At 47.6% G+C, this 21,674-nt stretch overlaps 1 protein-coding gene across 1 annotated transcript in view; it reads right to left on the reverse strand.

The window, feature by feature from the left end:
* LOC141052042 (cytochrome P450 2G1-like) overlaps window positions 1–21,674 on the reverse strand; it is a 67,296-nt gene that overhangs the window by 42,329 nt on the left and 3,293 nt on the right. The window lies entirely within an intron of this gene.

The following is a 21,674-nucleotide window of genomic DNA, read 5'->3' on the forward strand; positions in this document are numbered from 1 at the left end:
GTGGATTTGGCAACAGTCCTAATTTTGCAAAACCTTAGGCCGTTTCTCAGGACTATAAGGGGATCAGTTTGAGCAAATGTCTTATTAAGGTTGGTGCAAGTCTATGTCTGAACCAAAACATCCATTTTTTACCAACGGTAATGCTGTGTTTGCTCTTTTTTGTACTGCAACACAGATAATTAAAGCTCACCAACGGTACTGATTGCTACAGAGTCTTAATGAGGAAACTTTGGGCTGATATGTACAATCTCAACACTACCATATCACTACCATATCACTTTAAAGGAATTTTCACTCAAAACATACAAAAAAAAGAATGATTGTCAAATGTCATTTTTCACATTTGATTCCTGTCGGAAATTTTGGTAATTTTCTTAGTTAAGGTTATGGTGACTATATTGTGAACAGTAGCAAAAGGAAGTGTAACCATATTTCTTTTTTCAAAATCATATTGTATCTGAGAAGATAATTAACATCAATATGACTATATTTGGTGTCACTTTTAACAACCTGAGAAGAATATAAGTATCTAAAGCATGATAACCAGACTCTAGACACTGCTCCAACTTTCGATTTCCCAACACAGTCTGTTTTAACTTTTGTACATAAATTCCCTTGAACACAAATTATTTTTGACTGCAGTAATCAGCTTCTTTTGAAAAAGTCTGGAAAAGTAACTACAAGTATATAACAAGTATATATAGCATTGTTTTGGCACTGGATAATATTTTTATAGTATATCACCATGGTAGGCCGGTTCTCTGTTCTACTCGAATTTCTCTTGGAGGAGGGTGACTGGCCATTACACTGAACCTTCGCCTTTAAAGTTCAGTTGGCTTACCTGCATGGACAACAGGATTGTGCAGTTGACCTTCAAACTTCACTAATGATCTATACAATCTGATTGCAATTCAATGGAGCTCATACGCAATCAATAAAACTCAACCGAAATAGGCAATTTCAACCACAATGAAAAAATCAATGGCTTTTTCAGCTAAATAAACGATTGCTCATTTCCACCGATGACCGACTGATTAACGTTGACTGGGAAACAAAAACCAGTAAGACATTTTGGATTTTTTATGGTTGATGGTGGCATCATTGAGAAAAATCTATACTTGGTTAATGTAATTTCAAATGTATTTTAGGCTGTTGGCAAAATATTGTTTTTGCGACCAATAAATGATCATTCATTGACATATTTCATGCAATGTGTATGGAGGTGTTAAGGTGCTGAAAGATCCCCTCTCAAATATGCTGAGACTATTCATATCCATTTTTTCTTTGATTATATATCTATTGCCTATATTGTATAAAAGGGAGTCTTTCACCAGTTTTTTGCTTTGTAATCTAAGAGCAACATGATGCAGGGGAAAAGACCCCGATTCCAGCAATGTGTCACTTACACAGCTCCCTGGTGCAGTTTTGTGAAAATCACTGTTTTATCTGCGGCAGAGCTCTTAGTTTTCTGAATGTTGAGCTGTGTATAACTCCACCCACTCCACTGATTAGTAACTTTCAGTGTATACTTCTCTTGGACAGAGATGGGGCGGAGTTAAACACAGCAGATGGACTACTTGGCACATGTCAACTAGTCCTCTAGTGTTAATCACCTGCTGATAAAACACTGATTTTATTGAAACTACAAGCAGACAAGTAAGGGAAACATTGCTGGAATAAGGGTCTATGCCCTATAATATGATGTTCTCAAGTTAAATAGCAAATACCTTTTGACAGATTCCCTTTAATATTGTTATTGGTCACATGATTCTCTGGTCCATGTCAGGATGTTATTATAAAGCCCCTGAGAACCAGGTGCTTTATAGCTCGGCCATGCCTTGCTCAATGTGATGCTGCCTGAGGACTCATGGGCATTTATATATTTATACATTGACCTTTGTCCAGAGTTTCTAAAAGGAGCTGCTTTCTCACTGAAGGAGAGGATAGAGGCTATCCTCCATTGTCTACATGGACCTCAGCAGTAATGTAGACACTAATGAAACCATAGGAATTTTGTGGTAAGTTGATTGAGCTGTAAATGTATAATGCTCATAATGCCCCACTAGAAGAACTGTCCTGACTGCCATTATTGTTAAGAGACACTTGTTTTATTCTGATGCGGGTTGGTTGCATGATACTTCAAGTTTCAATTTTACAATGAAGTTTACTGTGTTGCTGCATTTTTCTGTGTTTTCTTGTTTGCAACTGTAGCACCCCAGGAGTCTGGTTGCCACAGTGGCATTGCCTCCCTCACAGGGAGTAATTTCATGCCTGGAGGTAAGGAGCAGTACCCGTACCAGGTGTCAGTAGGAGAAAAGTCGAGGAGAACCTGGGGAATGGCGCTGTGATTAAACTAAATTGCCCTCTGCTCCACATTCCACGCAAACCTCCACCGCCAGAGTGGATGAACCAAACTCAAGTGTCCCCTCAAAGGACAACTTGGAGGAAAACACTGCTGAGTCCAGTAAGCCTCCTCCAATGATCACTGGACGGGAGCGATTTCCCAACCGCTGTGGGCACCTGTTGGCAAGGTGACCAGACTGCCGGCACACATAGCAGACCACGGGTTCTCAAGTGGACCGAGACCAAGTTCCCTAGCGAGAACCCTCCATGGCCTCTTGGAGCTCGGACACCCTATCGTAAGACTCCAGAGGTTTAGAAAACTAGGTGCCAACATAAACCTCTGCTACACTGGGCCTGCTCCAACCTTCGCTCGACGAAGCGTAGGTCTATATTGGTAGAGACGGTAATAAGCTCCTCCAGTGTGGTGGGAATCTCCCTGGTGGATGGGGCGTCCTTCACGTGGTCAGCCAGGCCTCTCCAGAACACTGGGATGAGGACCTTGGTCCGGAACTGGATGACATAATGGCTGACCAAGGACAAGCCCTATGACAGTGCCAGCAGCTGGAGCGTGGTATCATGGGTGAATCGCGGTGCCAGGAAGACCTGCTTCAGAGTAGCCAAGAACTGCGAGGCACTCTGCACCACATGATCGCCATTTCTCAATTATCAACATTCTCGTAAAACACATTATCAAATACTTTTCAATAAAACATTTCAATGATTCTTATAAGTGCTGGACACCACTCCCAGCCGGGATTTCTTGCAGTGTCCTTTGAGGTAGACATCATCCTTCGAAAAGTGTCCATTCAAAAACATTATCTTTGCAAAGTGTCTATATTAGAGTTGAGCGACTTTTGGTTTTTTAGGGTCGCGTTTCGTTTCGTGAAACCCGACTTTTCCAAAAGTCGGGTCGAGCAAGATCGTCCGATTATAGGGAAAAGTCGGGGTCGTCCCGAAACACGAAACCCAATGTAAGTCAATGGGGAATAAAAGTCGGCAGTGAGAGGAGGACAGGAAACACACCTACAGTGCCCATTTGAATGCCAAAAGCATCACTTCTTCCTTCTTAAGCTTGTCAACCTTAATTAACTTCATAATACAAGTTACGCACTGAAAAATGGGGGTTATTTGGCTACAAACTGTGGGGGGGAGGGCTGGCTCCAGGTTTTCATGTGCCCTGGGCGAAAGAGCGCCCCTTTAACACATACCACAACTCAACATGCTCCGATACGGCAGAGAAATAGCGGTATAGTACAATGAAAAATACCTCACTTTTTACATCTCATGACGAGGCCCATCTATTTCTCCATACAGAATCATTGGTCCCATATAATGTTTGAAACAGTATATGATGAGCTCCACATAATGCTACAGTATATGTTGGTCCCCATGGATGAAGCTCCACTGTCTTATGGGCCCAAATAATGCTCCAAACATAATGGGCCCCATTTCTAATGCTCTAGTGTATAATGGGCCCTGTAAATGCTGCTCCAGTGTCTGATGTCCACCTTTGGAATGTTCCAGTGTATGGTGGGCCCCATCTATCAATCTCCAGAGTATAGTGCTCCCCAAAAATTGCTGTCCCAACATTGAAAACAATCAAATAAGTCTCCTCGCTAGGGAATCCCTGTACTTGTCTGGACAGGTGCTGTAGCTTGCTTAACAGCTCGCCAGCCGTTCTCACGCCCAGTATGGATTACACGTGATTGCACAAAGGTGAGAAAGGGTACCGTATCCCCAGATAACATGTATGGATACCGTACACATTCAAAATATATGTCTCAGGAGGCAGGCTCAGACGGTGTTAGGCCAAGTATGGATTGCACGTGATTGTACAAAGGTTAGAAAGGGTACCGTATCCCCGGATAACATGTATGGATAGCGTACACATTCAAAATATATGTCTATACAGCATGAGGCAGGCTCAGACGGTGTTAGGCCCAGTATGGATTGCACGTGATTGCACAAAGGTTAGAAAGGCTACCGTATCCCCGGATAACATGTATGGATAGTGTACACATTCAAAATATATGTCTATACAGCATGAGGCAGGCTCAGACGGTGTTAGGCCCAGTATGGATTGCACGTGATTGCACAAAGGTTAGAAAGGGTACCGTATCCCCAGATAACATGTATGGATAGCGTACACATTCAAAATATATGTCTCAGGAGGCAGGCTCAGACGGTGTTAGGCCCAGTATGGATTGCACGTGATTGCACAAAGGTTAGAAAGTGTACCGTATCCCTGGATAACATGTATGGATAGCGTACACATTCAAAATATATGTGTATACAGCATGAGGCAGGCTCAGACGGTGTTAGGCCCAGTATGGATTGCACGTGATTGCACAAAGGTTAGAAAGGGTACCGTATCCCTGGATAACATGTATGGATAGCGTACACATTCAAAATATATGTCTCAGGAGGCAGGCTCAGACGGTGTTAGGCCCAGTATGGATTGCACGTGATTGCACAAAGGTCAGAAAGGGTACCGTATCCCCGGATAACATGTATGGATAGCGTACACATTCAAAATATATGTCTATACAGCATGAGGCAGGCTCAGACGGTGTTAGGCCCAGTATGGATTGCACGTGATTACACAAAGGTTAGAAAGGGTACCGTATCCCCAGATAACGTATGGATAGCGTACACATTCAAAATATGTCTCAGGAGGCAGGCTCAGATGGTGTTAGGCCCATTATGGATTGCACGTGATTGCACAAAGGTTAGAAAGGGTACCGTATCACTGGATAACATGTATGGATAGCGTACACATTCAAAATATATGTCTCAGGAGGCAGGCTCAGACGGTGTTAGGCCCAGTATGGATTGTACGTGATTGCACAAAGGTTAGAAAGGGTACCGTATCCCTGGATAACATGTATGGATAGCGTACACATTCAAAATATATGTCTATACAGCATGAGGCAGGCTCAGACGGTGTTAGGCCCAGTATGGATTGCACGTGATTGCACAAAGGTTAGAAAGGGTACCGTATCCCTGGATAACATGTATGGATAGCGTACACATTCAAAATATATGTCTATACAGCATGAGGCAGGCTCAGACGGTGTTAGGCCCAGTATGGATTGCACGTGATTGCACAAAGGTTAGAAAGGGTACCGTATCCCTGGATAACATGTATGGATAGCGTACACATTCAAAAAATATGTCTCAGGAGGCAGGCTCAGACGGTGTTAGGCCCAGTATGGATCGCACGTGATTGCACAAAGGTTAGAAAGGGTACCGCATCCCTGGATAACAAGTATGGATAGCGTACACATTCAAAATATATGTCTCAGGAGGCAGGCTCAGACGGTGTTAGGCCCAGTATGGATTGCACGTGATTGCACAAAGGTTAGAAAGGGTACCGTATCCCTGGATAACATGTATGGATAGCGTACACATTCAAAATATATGTCTCAGGAGGCAGGCTCAGACGGTGTCAGGCACAGTATGGATTTGACGGCCCAGATTACACAGCGGAGGAGCAGGGAGAGGTAAAGATTGCAAATGCTGGGGCCCTGCCCAAGCAAGGGGGGCCCACTCGTGGGCGTCGGTACTGGCACTGGGCCCCTCATAGTACAGTGGTGTGTCTGACGGCGGGTGTGCACTACCACCGTCAGAGACACTTGATTGCACTATGAGGGACCCTGTGCCAGTGCCCGCTCCCAAGAGTCGGCCTACCCACCTGTCCAGGGCAACGGCACTCGCACGGTGTCATGCGGTAGGTGGTGACCCCGGCCATGGGGGGGAGGCAGCACAGTTAGGGAGTTTTAGAAAGTGGCATATGTTGATGTTGGACATTCAGCTGATGCAAAAGGCGGAATAGGTGAAGTACCAGGAAGAGGTGGACCAAAGCAAGCCATTTTTCTGTCACCCTATGTGTCATCAGGGGAAGGTGGGACAAAATCCTTGGAAACCCATGCGTGGTTCATTTTAATGAAGGTTAGATCATCCACATTTTGGGTTGACAGACGGGTCCTTTTTTCTGTCAGGATTGATCCAGCTGCACTGAAGACTCTTTCCGATAGCACACTTGCAGCTGGGCAAGCGAGCTCCTGTAAGGCATATTGTGCCAATTCAGGCCAGGTGTCCAGTTTAGCGGCCCAATAGTCAAAGGGGAATGACCTGTGTGGGAGAACATCGATATGGGAGGAAAAGTAGTTTGTTACCATAGTTGACAACTGCTGTCTCCTGTCACTTTCCATCGATGCAGTATTACCAGTTGTGTGAGCGGTATTTGAAAAATCAGTCCACAACATTGTCATGAAACCCCTGTCTCCAACGCCACTTCTGCTGTGTGCACCACGAACACCTCTGCCAAGCTGCCCCCGGCCCGTACGGCTCGTGTGAGAACCATCACCGCTGCTGTGTGCTGGGAATGCCTCAAGCAACCGATTTACCAGAGTTGCTTGTTTATTAGCCAATATTAGGTCAAGGTTCTCCTGTGGCATGATGTTTTGTAATTTGCCTTTATAGCGTGGATCCAGGATGCTGGCCAACCAGTAGTCGTCATCGTTCATCATTTTGGCAATGTGGGGGTCCCTTTTTAAGATCTGCAAGGCATAATCTGACATGTGGGCCAATGTTCCCGGTGTCAATGATGCACTGCGAGTGCTGGGTGGAGGAGCACTTTCTGGCAAATCCACATCCCTCCAGTCACGCACAAACCCTGTACCAGACCTTGCCACGCTAACATTTTCACTTGCCCCACGAGATGCATCCTCCTCCCCTAAGTAATCATCCCCATCATCCTCCTCCTCCTCTTCTTCCTCCACCTCGTCCAGGAGAGGTCCCTGAGCAGACAATGGCTGAATGTCATCAAGGATTCCCTCCTCCTCTTCCTCCTCATCAACATTGGCTGCAGACGCCTGCTCCTTAAGGTGCGTCAAAGTTTGCATGAGCAGACGCATAAGTGGGATGCTCATGCTTAGGATGGCGTCGTCTGCGCTTACCAGCCGTGTGCATTCCTCAAAACACTGAAGGACTTTACAAAGGTCTTTCAGCTTCGACCACTGCACACCGGTCAACTCCATGTCTGCTCTCAAAGTGCCTGGCCGTGTATCCTCCCACAAATGCATTATGGCCTGCCTCTGCTCGCACAGCCGCTCCACCATGTGCAGGGTGGAGTTCCACCTTGTTGCAATGTCGATAATGAGGCGGTGGTTGGGAAGGTGGAGCAATCGCTGCAGCTTCTGCATACGAACGGAGTGTACAGGCGACCGGCGGATGTGCGCGCACAGTCTTCGCACCTTCTGGAGCAGGGCTGTTAACTCCGGATAATTTTTGAGGAAGCACTGCACCACCAGGTTCAAGGTGTGAGCCAAGCAAGGTATGTGGCTGAGTTTTGAAAGGGCTATGGCTGCCACAAAATTACGGCCGTTATCACTAACTACCTTGCCTGCCTCAAGATGTACACTGCCCAGCCATGACTCAGTTTGTCGCTTCAAGTACTCGGCCAGCACCTCGGCGGTGTGTCTGTCGCCCAAACACATCATCTGCAACACAGCCTGCTGACGCTTTCCACTAGCTGCTCGATAGGGGGACACATCGTGTGCAACAGTGGCAGCTGCAGATGGAGTGCTCGTACGACTGCGCTCTGTGGACGAGCTTTCGCTTCTGGAGGAGGTGGAGGAGGAGGAGGGTCGAACGCCTACAGCCAACTGTTTCCTATACCGTGGGCTAGGCAGCACTGTCCCACCACCGCTGTCCCCTGTGGACCCTGCATCCACCACATTAACCCAGTGCGCAGTGATGGACACGTAACGGCCCTGGCCATGCCGACTGGACCATGCATCAGTTGTGAGGTGCACCTTTCCGCTCACTGACTGCTTGAGTGCATGGACAATGCGGTCTTTCACATGATGGTGGAGGGCTGGGATGGCTTTGCGAGAGAAGTGGCGACTGGGTAGGTCATAGCGTGGTACTGCATAGGCCATGAGTTCGCGGAAAGCTGTGCTTTCCACCAACCGAAAGGGCATCATCTCAAACGAGATTAGTTTGGCAATGTGGGCGTTCAAACCCAGTGTACGCGGATGAGAGACTGAGTACTTTCTTGACCTACTCATAGTGTCTGGGAGGGTGAGCTGGACTTGAGAGCTGCATATGGTGGAAGTAGCGGTGGACAGGGCGGACTGAGAGAGGGTTGATGATGGTGATGGAGTTGGTGTTCTTTCTGATGGCCTAGAATCAGTCTTTCGTTGATATAACAGTGGGATTCCCTGACTGCTGTGGCCTTGCAACGACACCTCAACATTTGCTGATGTGCTAACCGGTGGGCTTACAGTGGGGGAAACAATGTAGCGTTGCTGACTACCTTCGTTGTGATCAGTTGCACATGTGGCACTTGAGGTTTGGTGTTGTGTCCACGCTTGCAAGTGCATGCTGGTTAAATGTCTAAGCATGCAACTGGTATTCAAATTTTTCAGATTTTTCCCTCGGCTAAAGGTCTTTGCGCACTTCTTACAGATAACCTTGGCCTGATCATGAGGATTTTGTTCAAAAAAGTGCCACACTGCACTCTTCCTACTTTGGCAGACATTTTGCGGCCTAGCACGCTGTGATCTTTTGACCCTCTGGACAAGCTGTCCAGCAACTCTTTTGATGTTTGGAACCTGTCTTTGGAGTGCTCCGGGCCTGCCAGATAACAGCTGTTGCGATGTCGATGTCTGCTGTGGATGCTCCTCATCTGAGCTATTGGAAGCAGCACCCTCTTCCCCCAATGTATGCCAATCTGGGTCAACAACTGGGTCATCCATCACCTCCTCTTCTATGTCATGTGCACCTTCCTCTGTGTCACCGTGTATGGTGGTATAGTGTGCGGGAAGGGGCACCTGAGTCTCATCAGGGTCAGAGTCTGGCTCTGTACACTGCGAGGTCAATGTAGTGCTCTGAGTGAATGTACCAGCAGAATCATCCATCAGCGGCTGTGCATCAGTGCACTCCATGTCAGATTCATCTTGGCCTGGGTAATTCACCATTTCACTTGATAATCCAGGCATGGTATGTGAAAACAGCTCCATGGAGTAATCAGTAGTATGGCCTGCGTCATCCTTCAATCTTGGTTGGGGTGAAGGACACAAGGAAAGGTGTGGTTCATGAACATGAGCCTCCAATGACGACTCAGTGCTTTTACTTTTTACAACTGAAGAAGAGGAGGCGATAGTGCTGGAGGCTGAGTCAGCAATGTAAGACAAAACTTTTTCCTGATGCTCTGGCTTTAAAAGCGGTTTGCCAACTCCTAGAAAACTAAGCGTTCGAGGCCTTATGTAGCCAGACGATGACGCAGGCTCAACACCTCCTGCTTTCGGTCCTATTTTGCTCTTGCCACTACCATCAGATCCACCACCAACACCATCATTACCAGCTGCCAACCCCCGCCCAATTCCACGGCCTCTTCCACCAGCCTTCCTCATTTTTGGTAGAAATGTAGACAAAATCCAACAAACTATATAGTATGTAAAACAAGGTGTCTATAGGACAGGGGAGATTTTGAATTTCTGCACACACTTTTGGACACTGGACACTTTTGGATTGTGTGAGGCCCACTGATATCTGAGCGCTATGTGACAGGCTCGATGGCACAGCTGTGACCTAAGTGACTAGAGAATAAGTGAGATTTTGAATCTCTGCACACACTTTTGGACACTGGACACTTTTGGATTGTGTGAGGCCCAATGAATATCTGAGCGCTATGTGACAAGCTCGATGGCACAGCTGTGACCTAAGTGACTAGAGGATAAGTGAGATTTTGAATCTCTGCACACACTTTTGGACACTGGACACTTTTGGATTGTGTGAGGCCCAATGAATATCTGAGCGCTATGTGACAGGCTCGATGGCACAGCTGTGACCTAAGTGACTAGAGAATAAGTGAGATTTTGAATCTCTGCACACACTTTTGGACACTGGACACTTTTGGATTGTGTGAGGCCCAATGAATATTTGAGCGCTATGTGACAAGCTCGATGGCACAGCTGTGACCTAAGTGACTAGAGGATAAGTGAGAGTTTGAATCTCTGCACACACTTTTGGACACTTTTGGATTGTGTGAGGCCCAATGAATATCTGAGCGCTATGTGACAAGCTCGATGGCACAGCTGTGACCTAAGTGACTAGAGAAGTGAGATTTTGAATCTCTGCACACACTTTTGGACACTGGACACTTTTGGATTGTGTGAGGCCCAATGAATATCTGAGCGCTATGTGACAGGCTCGATGGCACAGCTGTGACCTAAGTGACTAGAGAATAAGTGAGATTTTGAATCTCTGCACACACTTTTGGACACTGGACACTTTTGGATTGTGTGAGGCCCAATGAATATCTGAGCGCTATGTGACAAGCTCGATGGCACAGCTGTGACCTAAGTGACTAGAGAATAAGTGAGATTTTGAATCTCTGCACACACTTTTGGACACTGGACACTTTTGGATTGTGTGAGGCCCAATGAATATCTGAGCGCTCTGTGACAAGCTCGATGGCACAGCTGTGACCTAAGTGACTAGAGGATAAGTGAGAGTTTGAATCTCTGCACACACTTTTGGACACTGGACACTTTTGGATTGTGTGAGGCCCAATGAATATCTGAGCGCTATGTGACAAGCTCGATGGCACAGCTGTGACCTAAGTGACTAGAGGATAAGGGAGATTGGATTGCTTTTAAAAAAGCAGTTTGCGGAGCAGTGGGTAGACAGCAATGCCAGCCTGTCAGGAAGCCTTAAAAGGCAGCCCAACAACCAACACCACTGATACACCACTATATAGCCTCCCCTTGCACTGCACACAGTGACTGGTGTGTTGTGCAGGCCAAATTGCTATCAGCAGCAGAAGCAGTTTTTTTTTCTTCTCAGCAGGACAAAAAAAAAAAATTGGGATTGCTTTTAAAAAAGCAGTTTGAGGCCCAATGAATATCTGAGCGCTATGTGACAGGCTCGATGGCACAGCTGTGACCAAAGTGACTAGAGGATAAGGGAGATTGGATTGCTTTTAAAAAAGCAGTTTGCGGAGCAGTGGGTAAACAGCAATGCCAGCCTGTCAGGAAGCCTTAGAAGGCAGCCCAACAACCAACACCACTGATACACCACTATATAGCCTCCCCTTGCACTGCACACACAGTGACTGGTGTGTTGTGCAGGCCAAATCGCTAGCAGCAGAAGCAGTTTTTTGGTCTTCTTCCCTGCCTAACGCTCTCCCTACAGAATCAGCAGCAACCTCTCCCTATACTGAGATCGGCAGAAGTAAGATGGCGGTCGGCGTGCACGCCCTTTTATACCCCCTGTGATGCCCACCAAAGCAAGCCAATCACTTGCATGCCCTTCTGAAAGATGGTGACCCGTGCCTATGTCATCACGTTGCCCACAGTGTCCGTGGATCCTGATTGGCTGAAAAAGAGCACAAAACAAACTTTTGAAACGCGACTTTGGCGCGTAAGTCGCCGACCTCGTGGCCGACCTCATCCTAGGGTCGGGTTTCGTTTCATGAAACCTGACTTTGCCAAAAGTCGGCGACTTTTGAATTTTTTCGACCCGTTTCGCTCAACTCTAGTCTATATATGTAAAACCAAGAGAGAGCACCTAAAGAGGTGCAAACTATTTACAATGCAGTTCCGGATCAATCAGCGTCTATGATCTCTTCAGTTCAATAGAAGGAAAACGCTGCCAAAGCAACTAGGCAACTAAGTGCAAAACATAATAATCAAAAATATGAAAAAGGCACAACTGGTGCAACAAAACCCTCCTGGGTAACGAGATTGTGGAAATTTTCTTTTAACTGGTGGTGATCCCCTCCTGGGGTTCTGGAAGCTAAACTGGAACTGCTACCAGATTCAAAGTACTCATTAGCAATCCTCAGGTACTCCTCTATTCCCCGAAGATGTCGAATCGGGCACGCCGGCTCCAGCAGTACCCTCCGCAGTAAAGCTCTCCCCCACTTCCCCATCTCCGTCTGATCTGGGCCCCCAGACGCCTCTGACAATGTGAATCCTGAGGGTAACCCATTAGAAAGGTCGGTATATATACCTGATACTTCCCGGTGATGCAGCCTCTGCTCCGGTGCAGGCGTAGGGGTGTTGGGCGCAGTCCGGTGGGATACCTGGGATGGCGGTGGAACTAGTGGCGGCTCCGGATCCGCGAGGGTCTCTGTGGGGACCTGCGCGGCCGCGTCAGGTCCGGGTGGGAGTTCCGCTTCAGCTCCCTGTGCTGTGTACAATTCCTCCAGCAGTGGCGGCAGGGATTGAGCAAGGTACGCTGCCGATGGTCTGGCAGCGGCTGTATGTCCCTTTAGGTCTGCCCAGAAAAGGTCCGGTGCCACAGCGGTGGGTACCGGTGGAGAGGGTACCGCTAGTGGAGGCCCCTCCTGGACCTGCCGCCGGCTCCGTCTCTCCAAGGCCTCCTGCCTCAGCGGCAGCCAGGTGGTCAGTTTGGCGATTTCGTCTTCTAGCTGCTGGCGGTTCAATGCGGAGATCGGGTTGGAGCCTTCAGCCATGGCGCCAGGGAGTTCCGTTTCCACCTCCGCGCGCTCTCCAGGCCTCCTTCCCTCTCCTTTCAAAATGGCGTTCTGGCGTTCTTCTCCCTGTCTCGGCCCCTTTCCCGCCACTGGTTTCTTCTGCCCCTCCTTCCGGGGGCGGCGTCTTCTTCCAGCGCCTCTATACCAAGCCAGTATACGAACCCCTCGGGGGGTGGGCCATGTATCCGTCACATAGTAATTCAGGCAGGGCAGGCCCAAGACTCTTTGCGGCCTTTTCTTAGGACCTCCCATCTCTTCACGCCCTTCTACTCCGCGCCAGCGGCCATTTTTAAGATTCATGTCACAGTCTATTAAATTTGGTCTTCTACACATTCTCAAAAGTTCAAAGTCCAACAAATCTCCGGCGCACAGAACCCGATGGTATCGGATCTCGTCATCCTGTTCGTGACGCCAAGTTGGGTTGCCCCGTCCCAGGGCTGTGGGGTACTCGATACTGGGCCGGTGTAAGGGGAATGTGTCACAGCAGCAGTGACCCGGTCCATGGCCCTGGGCACCCAAATCAATGGTGGTTTATGATGTAGTTTATATGGATAGTTTGTGATGCCACCTGTAGTGTTCGGCAAGTATGATTTTAGGCCGACGCCGTGTGCAGATCCTCTGGAACTGATGGTGTGCGCAGTTTAGATGGTAAAGCTCCCCACAGGTGGAGCTGTAGTCCCAGAGCAGTGTAGGCACTGGTGCCCAGATGTAGCAGGGCTGAGTGTGTTGGCGCAGAATGAATGGAGGACACCTGCGGTTGTAGTTCCAAGGCTTTACTCAGTCCGTAATGCACACAGGTGCCCGCTTCAGTACCGTGTCCTCTGGGGCAGAGACTCAGCCAACCTCCTGGCAAGATAGGGCTCTCCCTGCCAACACTCCACCAACATGTGCCTTTCTGAATGACTCCTCCAATGCGCCTTTAAGGGCGAAGCACTCCAGTACTTAGTTACCCTGGAATGCCTCTCTTCTAGATGTTCCTAGAACTCTCACTTGTATGACAGACAGCTGTAGCCTGCTCGGGGACCTCCTGGATCCCGGCTCTCTATTCAGTTGCTGTTGTGTCCCAAGTCTTGGATGGGAGTAGTGCATTTACAGCCAACTACTCCACCGGTGTCTGCTGCAGAACCATAAGTGTCCATACAACCTCGGGGACCGGGCCCCGGCCTTGAGCTGAGAACCTATAGGCAGGGCACTCTCTCAACCCACAACTCCTCTCTGTTCTCACTCCTTCGTTCCGTGCTTGTCTTTCTCTTCCTATGGAAATTTAGGTTACAGTTCTACGTTTCTCCTTCTCTCTCCTTTCCCGTGCCAGCTGGCTCAGGTCACTGAGGCGGCTGCAGCACTCCTTCTTCTATTCCTCTCCTCGGAAGCTCTCCACTAGGACCAGTCCTCAGCCTCTCTTGATTGACTGTCTTCCCTCCGCCTGATCTCCCGTCAGGCTGACCTCCTGTCAGCCTGCTCTCCTCTGGGACTCACCCCAGACTGAACTAACTGTAATTCCTATCTTCCCCTTCTTTTATACTAACTCCACCCACCTCCCAGCACATCTCGTGTTACGAAGCAGGGTTCCACGAAGGGTGCTCTGCTACCCTGAGCCTGAAGCTGCAATGTGGCCCTGCTGAACTATCCTGTGTGTGGGATGCGGGTGTTGGAGTGTGGCAAGGAGTTCCCACCTTACCTGGATGGTGGGGCACTACACCTTTGGAGAAGGTACAGTACCACTGTGGCGACTGAGCCTCAGGGGCGCCATATTAACATGATACAGCTCTATGGCCGGTTTCACTTTTGCAGTTCTGTCCGCAGCGTTTCTGACGCATACATCCGCATGCATCGTGTTTTCATATCTTTTACATTTTGACCCCTGCTACATGCATTTGCATGCGTTCGCCTGCGTTTGCTTATGCATGTGTCATTTCGCAGTGTGTGGCGGGGCGCGGCTAATGCACCATGTTGCAGTTTTGGAGGTTTCAAATTTCTGCCGTCATACACATGCGGACGCTTGCGGAAGGAGCGCATCACAACAACACATTACAGTCTATGATAATGCATAGGAATGCAAGGACATGCGTACGACTGTGTTTGCTTATGCATGCGTTTTCTGAGTAAACAAGTCCAGGAACTGGTTTAAGCCACCTTCCAAACAAAGATGTATAAAAAGAAGGTGTGGGCACTAGAAGTCCATTATCTCCTGACTCTGTGCAATTGGAAGCAAGCTATTTCTGTGGGAAGACTCTGCTATTATTACAAAATGTGAGTATAGAAGCTAATGTCTGTGTGTCTGTTTTTCTCCCTGCAGTCAGTAATAATTTCTGTCTCTTTCTTGCAGCATTCATCATCATATCACCATGGCCTCAAGTCCAGAGCACACTGAACACACTGGACAGGAGTCTGAAGCGAGTACATTTGCTAGTGATTGGCAAGTATTCACTGTCACTACTCATGTGGTAAAATAATGTATTTTCTTTTACAGAACACTTCAAGTGCAGAGGAGCAGGAGCAGCAGACTCAGGCACAAGTTCCGGTTGCAAGACGGCATGTAAGTATTCTTGACTGTTTTTACTTATTCTTGACAGCTTTTTTTTCTTGACTGTTTTTTGTTACTCTTTTAAAAAAAAAAAAAAAAAAAAAATTGTTTTATATTTCCAACATTAATGTCTTTCTTTCATTTCTAGGTTCCACAACGGGAGGAGGATTACCTGGATAACGACCCCCTTATCACACTAGTGGAGGAGCGAGTTGCGTTGTGGGACACCCAGGAGCAGCAGCACTCGGATGCTGTGGTGATTCGGCGGCTGTGGCTGTGGAATGAGGTGGCCCGATCGATGAAGAATGACTGGGATAACGTCCGATCGATGAAGAATGACTGGGACAACGCCACGCCACGAGTCCGAAAGGAATGTCGTAAGTATTGCAATGTGGTCTGACATGGTCTGAGTTTCTCGCATCACACACGGCTGTGTGATCCCAGCCTAAAGTGCATTGTTTAACAATTTTTTTTCCCCCCTTCACAGTGAACAAAGTCAGAACCTGTTGGCGTTTGATGAAGGATCGCTTCAACAAGGACCTGAGACAGGAGATCCAAGTTCGTAGTGGTGCTGCAACAAGGATCCGGAAATATAAATACTGCCAGATGCTGGCTTTCCTGAGGCCTGTCCTTGCTCAGAGAAAGTATTTTTGTGTTGTATTCCATTGTGTTATATTCCCTAATCTGAATTTTTCTATTCCACAGGAGTTGGCGCTTTTACAATTTTTATTTTTTGGTAGTAATGTTTTACTTTTCTTTCCTTTTCCCAGAACCTGGAGCAGCACTCTCCAACCTGGATCGTCCTCTGGAAAGCAGGCAGCTGGTCCTTCAGGTGTTCCCGTCCCAGGCTTCTGCCACTTTTTTTGGGTCTTCCCGCCAGCGGCAGAAGGTCTCGGACAGGACACTCATGCCCAAGTTTATTCACTTGAGCTCAGTCTTCCAGAATAGTCTGAAGGCGGTGGGAGATAGACTGGAAAGTGGTTTGACCCATATTAACACACTTTTCCAGGCTGTCAACCAATGCCTTGACCGTCTGGAAGCTGACCTCCAGAGACCGGCACACCATTTTTTTTACTGCAATAGAGTGGGGCATGTCGGAACACTTTACGCCTGAACTCCAGCTTAATGTGATGCAGGCCTGCAATGCTGCTTATGTTCAGTCTATGCAGCAGACTCAGTACTTCCAGCAGCCACAGGTGGCATTTCCATCTGTGCCACCACTAGCACGCTTTACCTCAATACCGAGTTCTGCTGCATACCACTGTACAGCCACCACCATGCCCAGTCCTGCCACACACCACTACAGCGCCACCACCATGCCGGGTTGCTGCTGAAAGCCACTCCACCACCATACCGAGTCCTGCTCCTACACGGCCATCCACCGCCACCACCATGATGGTTCTGGAAAGCACAGGGCCATCCACCGCCACCACTATGGCAGTTCTGGAAACTGCACGGCGGTCCACCGCCACCACCATGGCAGTTATGGAACCTGCACGGCCGTCCACCGCCACTACCATGCCGATTTCTGCACGGCCATCAACCGCCACCACCATGCCAGTTCCGGATCCCACCACTCCCATCCTCCCAAAGAGAAGAAGAAGCCACCAGCCTTCTCATGGCAAATGCAAAAAGAGGAAATGGGAAATAAGAACTGTTTTTCATGATCCAGGTTGGATCATGACAGATAAAATGCACTAGTAACCTTTTTTTTTCCTTGCACTGTGTTGGTTTCAGTTCTAGTTTTGCCCCCGATGGCCATTGGGGTCATTGCACTTGATGCTTTCTTTGCTTTGCCTTTTGCCCCCGGTGGTCACAGGGATTATAGCAGCCTTTAGCCCCTGATCATTTGACCATTCCCTTTTCCTATATAGGGTCACATGGTCTATGAGCAGGTGTTGGTGATAGCGTCTTTTTGGGATTCCAACCATGGTGAAGGGAGCAGCTGGCTGAGGTGAAGTCACTGCAGAAACCTGGTGACGTTAGCAGCTGGCTTGAAGGTTGGAGCCACTGCTAAAACTGGTGTTGAACTCTGGCTGTCCGATGTCCGCAGCAGAGTGAGATGGTGAAGGTGGCAGCTGGCTCTGAGGTGTTGAGCCACTGCAAAAAGTTAATCCGGTGATGCACTCTGCTGCCTAGTGCTGCAGCAGAGCAAGATAAGTCTTTTTGTGTTTCCCCTGTTTGTATTTTTCCCTGGCCTGTATTAGTACAGCGGTGGGGCCAGTACCTGCACCACCCAGCTCCTTAGCAAGGAATAGGTGTAAGGTGTGCTAGGGTGACAGGTATCCTGATCGGCGCCCGGTGCGGAACCGGTATAGGGAACATTAGGAGTGTGAGGGACACTGACTCAGGGGAGGGCAGGAGGTCTCCATGTCCCGTTCCCTATCGCAGGGCTCACCATTGTAACTGTTTCCCCTTTCCCCGTGTCTTGTTGTTTTAGTACCGACCCTGCGGGTCGTGTCACACAGGACTGGTCCACGTGACACTTGTACTACCTTCACCCTCACCTCTCAATGTGTCTGTGTTGTCCAGTTTGTCTCTCCCTTCCAATGTGTCTCTCCTGTCCCATGTTTCCTCTCCTAATGTGTCTACTTCCATCCTTGACCTCCCAGACCCCACATATTTAGTAGGTCCTTCCCCTGGAATCCCTTCAATGTCCACACCTAGCCAATCCTCCCAGCTCCACACCCCCCAGGGCTATAACGTTTCCACCTCATTATTTCGTAAAAAGTAAAAAAAAAATTGTGTTGTTTTTCCCCTATCACTGCTTTTTCTTTGTCTCTTTAGTCGCCGGCAACACACACTGTGCCCCGTCACCACACACGTCACCGTCTACACACACTTTTTTTTGCCACCTCATAGCTCCATGACACACAATCTGCTCCTCCTTTTCTTTATTTCCTTTACACTGCAGTTTTGCTTCTTGTGTCAGTCATGCAGCTATGAGGTGTCAAAAACACAAAGAGGACTGAAAATCCTCCAAAAAAAAAAAACTAATACAGCACAAAGGGTCAGGGGTCAGCAATGCTCACCTGCCCAGGTGTCAGCACTAGTGCACTCAGGATGCTGGGTTTTCTGCATCCTGAGTGCACTAGTTCTGACACACGGGTACGTGAGTAAAGATATGAGGTGGATTAGCTCTATCATCTCTTCAGTCTACATTAATATATTGGACTATAGAAATGCAGACTGAAGAGATGATGGAGTTAATCCGAAGTCACCAACCATAGCACTGACTTAAGAGAGAAGAGGTGTAATGTAAAGCATAACCCAATTTGGTTATAATCGACTCCCTGTCTCATGCAATCTGTTCATGAGACAGAGCGTGGATCTTATAAAGACTGTAGTTGTGAACCGGTGATCACCTTATTAAACTTTAAAAAAAAGTATTGTAATGTAGAGGGCACTTGGAACAAGTGTTTCACTAGTGGTATTTTATTGTCAGAAAACATTAAAGGTATATTTTAACATTCAAGGTACATAACAATGCATAACATTACAAGAACATTTTACTAAACCATTTCATCTTGCCATGCCACATATCCAATATCTGAGACAAAGTAGGCCGCAACTGTATCCCTCATTTGGGCAACTTCCCTTGTTGTCCTCATAGGGTGATGATGGTAATCTGGCAATGGGTTACAAACAGGTTCATCAAGCTCAATGTTGGGTTGCTCTTTAGCCATTATGTAGTTGTGCAGAACCACACACGCCTTGACCCCCTCATCGACTGCCTCAATTTTGAGATTAATGACTGTCCCTAAAATGCGCCATTTTGAGACAAGCACACCAAAGGCACACTCAACAGTTCTTCGTGCCCTGGTCAGTCGGTAATTAAAAATCCTTTTTGTGTGGTTCAAGTCCCGACTGGAGTATGGTTTAAGTAGGTTTCCAAATCTGAAAGGCTTCATCCCCAAACACAACAAATGGCATTGGCAGGCCTTCAGTGTTGGGAAGAGGTCCTGGCATGGGGAAATTAAAATTATTCCAATACAAGCGTTGACGCATGTCCGATTTTTTAAAATGTCTGGGAGTCATTACCACAGTGACAAAGCTACAGTCTGCAGCTGCTATGGCCATGAGCACTATTGAAAAATATTTTTTATAATTAAAGTACTCGGATCCAGTTCCAGCCGGTTTGGTAACCCGAATATGTTTTCCATCCACTGCTCCCAAACAGTTGTGGAAATTACAAAGTTCCAAGAATTTTTCTGCATTTTCCTGCCAGATTTCCGGAGAGGGTAGAGAGATAAATTCCACACAGAGAGCATCCCACAAAGCTCGGTAGGTGTCTGTGACAATCGCAGAAAGTATTGAAATTCCAAACCGGAACTGGAAATGGAGGGATGATAGCTTCTCTCCAGTAGCCAGGAATCTGCCGAACAGAGAAAGAAAAAAAAAATAAGATCAATAATATTTATGACAGGTGTTTGGCAAAACAGAAAAAGGAAAAAACATTGCAGAACAATAATAATTATGACAGGCGCTTCATTTTAAATATTATGTACCTTAGTGTCACCAGCAGGAATCGCTCTACGGAGCTGGGTGTCCTGTCTGCTGATGGTTCCTTGTACACAAAGCAGAAAATCCTGGAAGCTATCTTTAGACATCCCCGTGTACTCAAAATATTTATCCAGGTTTTCACGGAGCTCACTGAATAAGGAGTGGTAGGCTTCAAGGCTATCCCGGAGTTCAACAATGGGGTGTTGCCAAAAGCGCCGATGCCATCTTCTCCGTCTTTCTCTTTTCCGTTCTTGCTCACAAGCAAATGCAAAGGCATAAACAAGTTGACATCCCATCCATATCCAGATTCCAATAGAAACTCTCCATGCGAAGAACCATCTTGATGCTGGATACAGGAGCAATATCTGAGGATTTCATCTGTACAAGGGTCTATATACAGACATCCCTCGAGACACACCCATTGGGAGTGGCTTGTGTCAAGGAAATTCTCCTGGAAAATATTTTTCCTGTAGAACGCATGCACATAAAAATCACAGACGCATGCAAATGCAGCTTTTTTTGCCGTAATGCGTAAGCTGAAAAATTGGAAGTGTGACTACACCCACTTGTGGACATTGGGCTCTCATACCACCCTCATGTAGTCTGTTTCTGACAGTTTGAACAGACCCATGGATGTTAGTGGCCTGCTGGAGGTCATTTTGCAGGGCTCTGGCACTGCTCCTCCTGTTCCTCCTTGCACAAAGGAGAAAGTAGCGGTTCTGCTGCTGGGTTGTTGCCCTCCTACAGCCCTGTCCATGTCTCCTGGTGTCCTGTCCTGTCTCCATGCCTTGAACACTGTGCTGACAGACACAGCTACCCTTTTCGCCACAGCTCACATTGATATGCCATCCTGGATGAGTTGAACTTCCTGAGCAACTTCTGTCAGTTGTAGACACCGCCTCATGCTATTGTACAATACCTCTAAGGATGAGAGCAATGCCAAAATACAAAAGTGACCAAAACAACAGCCAAAAAGGATGAGAACAGAGAAATAGTCTGTGGCCATCTTGTCAGGCTGCTGCAGTGCAGTATAGCGCAATCTCCACCAGGGGGTGCTGGTGAGGGAAAAGAGGTTGCACACACAGTATAGCAACACTGAGCAGCGGCACAAACGCCACCAGGTAGCGAAAGAGTGGTCAGACAAGCCGAGTCAGAAACAGGAGCAGAAGTACAAGAGGTCGCAGCAGTACACGTGGTTAGAAACAAGCCAGGGGGTCAGCAATGGTCAGAAGACAGAAGCAGGTCCAAATGCAAGCCAAGTCAAAACCAAGGAGACAACTAGCTTACAGGGAAACACTGAGTCAGGACTGACAGAGGGAATAAACAAACATGGGGCAAGTCAGGGATCACAGCAGGACTAATCAGGATATGGGGCAAGTCAGGGATCACAGCAGGACTAATCAGGATATGGGGCAAGTCAGGGATCACAGCAGGACTAATCAGGATATGGGGCAAGTCAGGGATCACAGCAGGACTAATCAGGGTATACCAGAGTCAGATACACACGCCAAAAGCATAACTATAGCTGACATCCTTGCAGGATACAGCGGAGCTAAATAGCAAACCTGAGACCAGACTGAGGCTGAGAAAACTTAACTCCTGAAATGACACACCTTCTGCAGAACCATTCATTTTAAAGGGGCTGTCTTACTAACTGCCAAACACTTCTACCTGTTGCCTGCTCCTTTTGCACAAAAGCAGGAAAAAATTGATTCACAATCTGTGTTATTTCATAACTGGACAGGTTGATTTTACAGAAGTGTGATTGTTTTGGATTTACGTTGTGAAGTTTAA

Source organism: Dendrobates tinctorius, unplaced genomic scaffold (assembly GCF_039654945.1).
Source record: "Dendrobates tinctorius isolate UK_male_01 unplaced genomic scaffold, ASM3965494v1 ptg000158l, whole genome shotgun sequence".
Classification (NCBI taxonomy): Eukaryota; Metazoa; Chordata; class Amphibia; order Anura; family Dendrobatidae; genus Dendrobates; species Dendrobates tinctorius.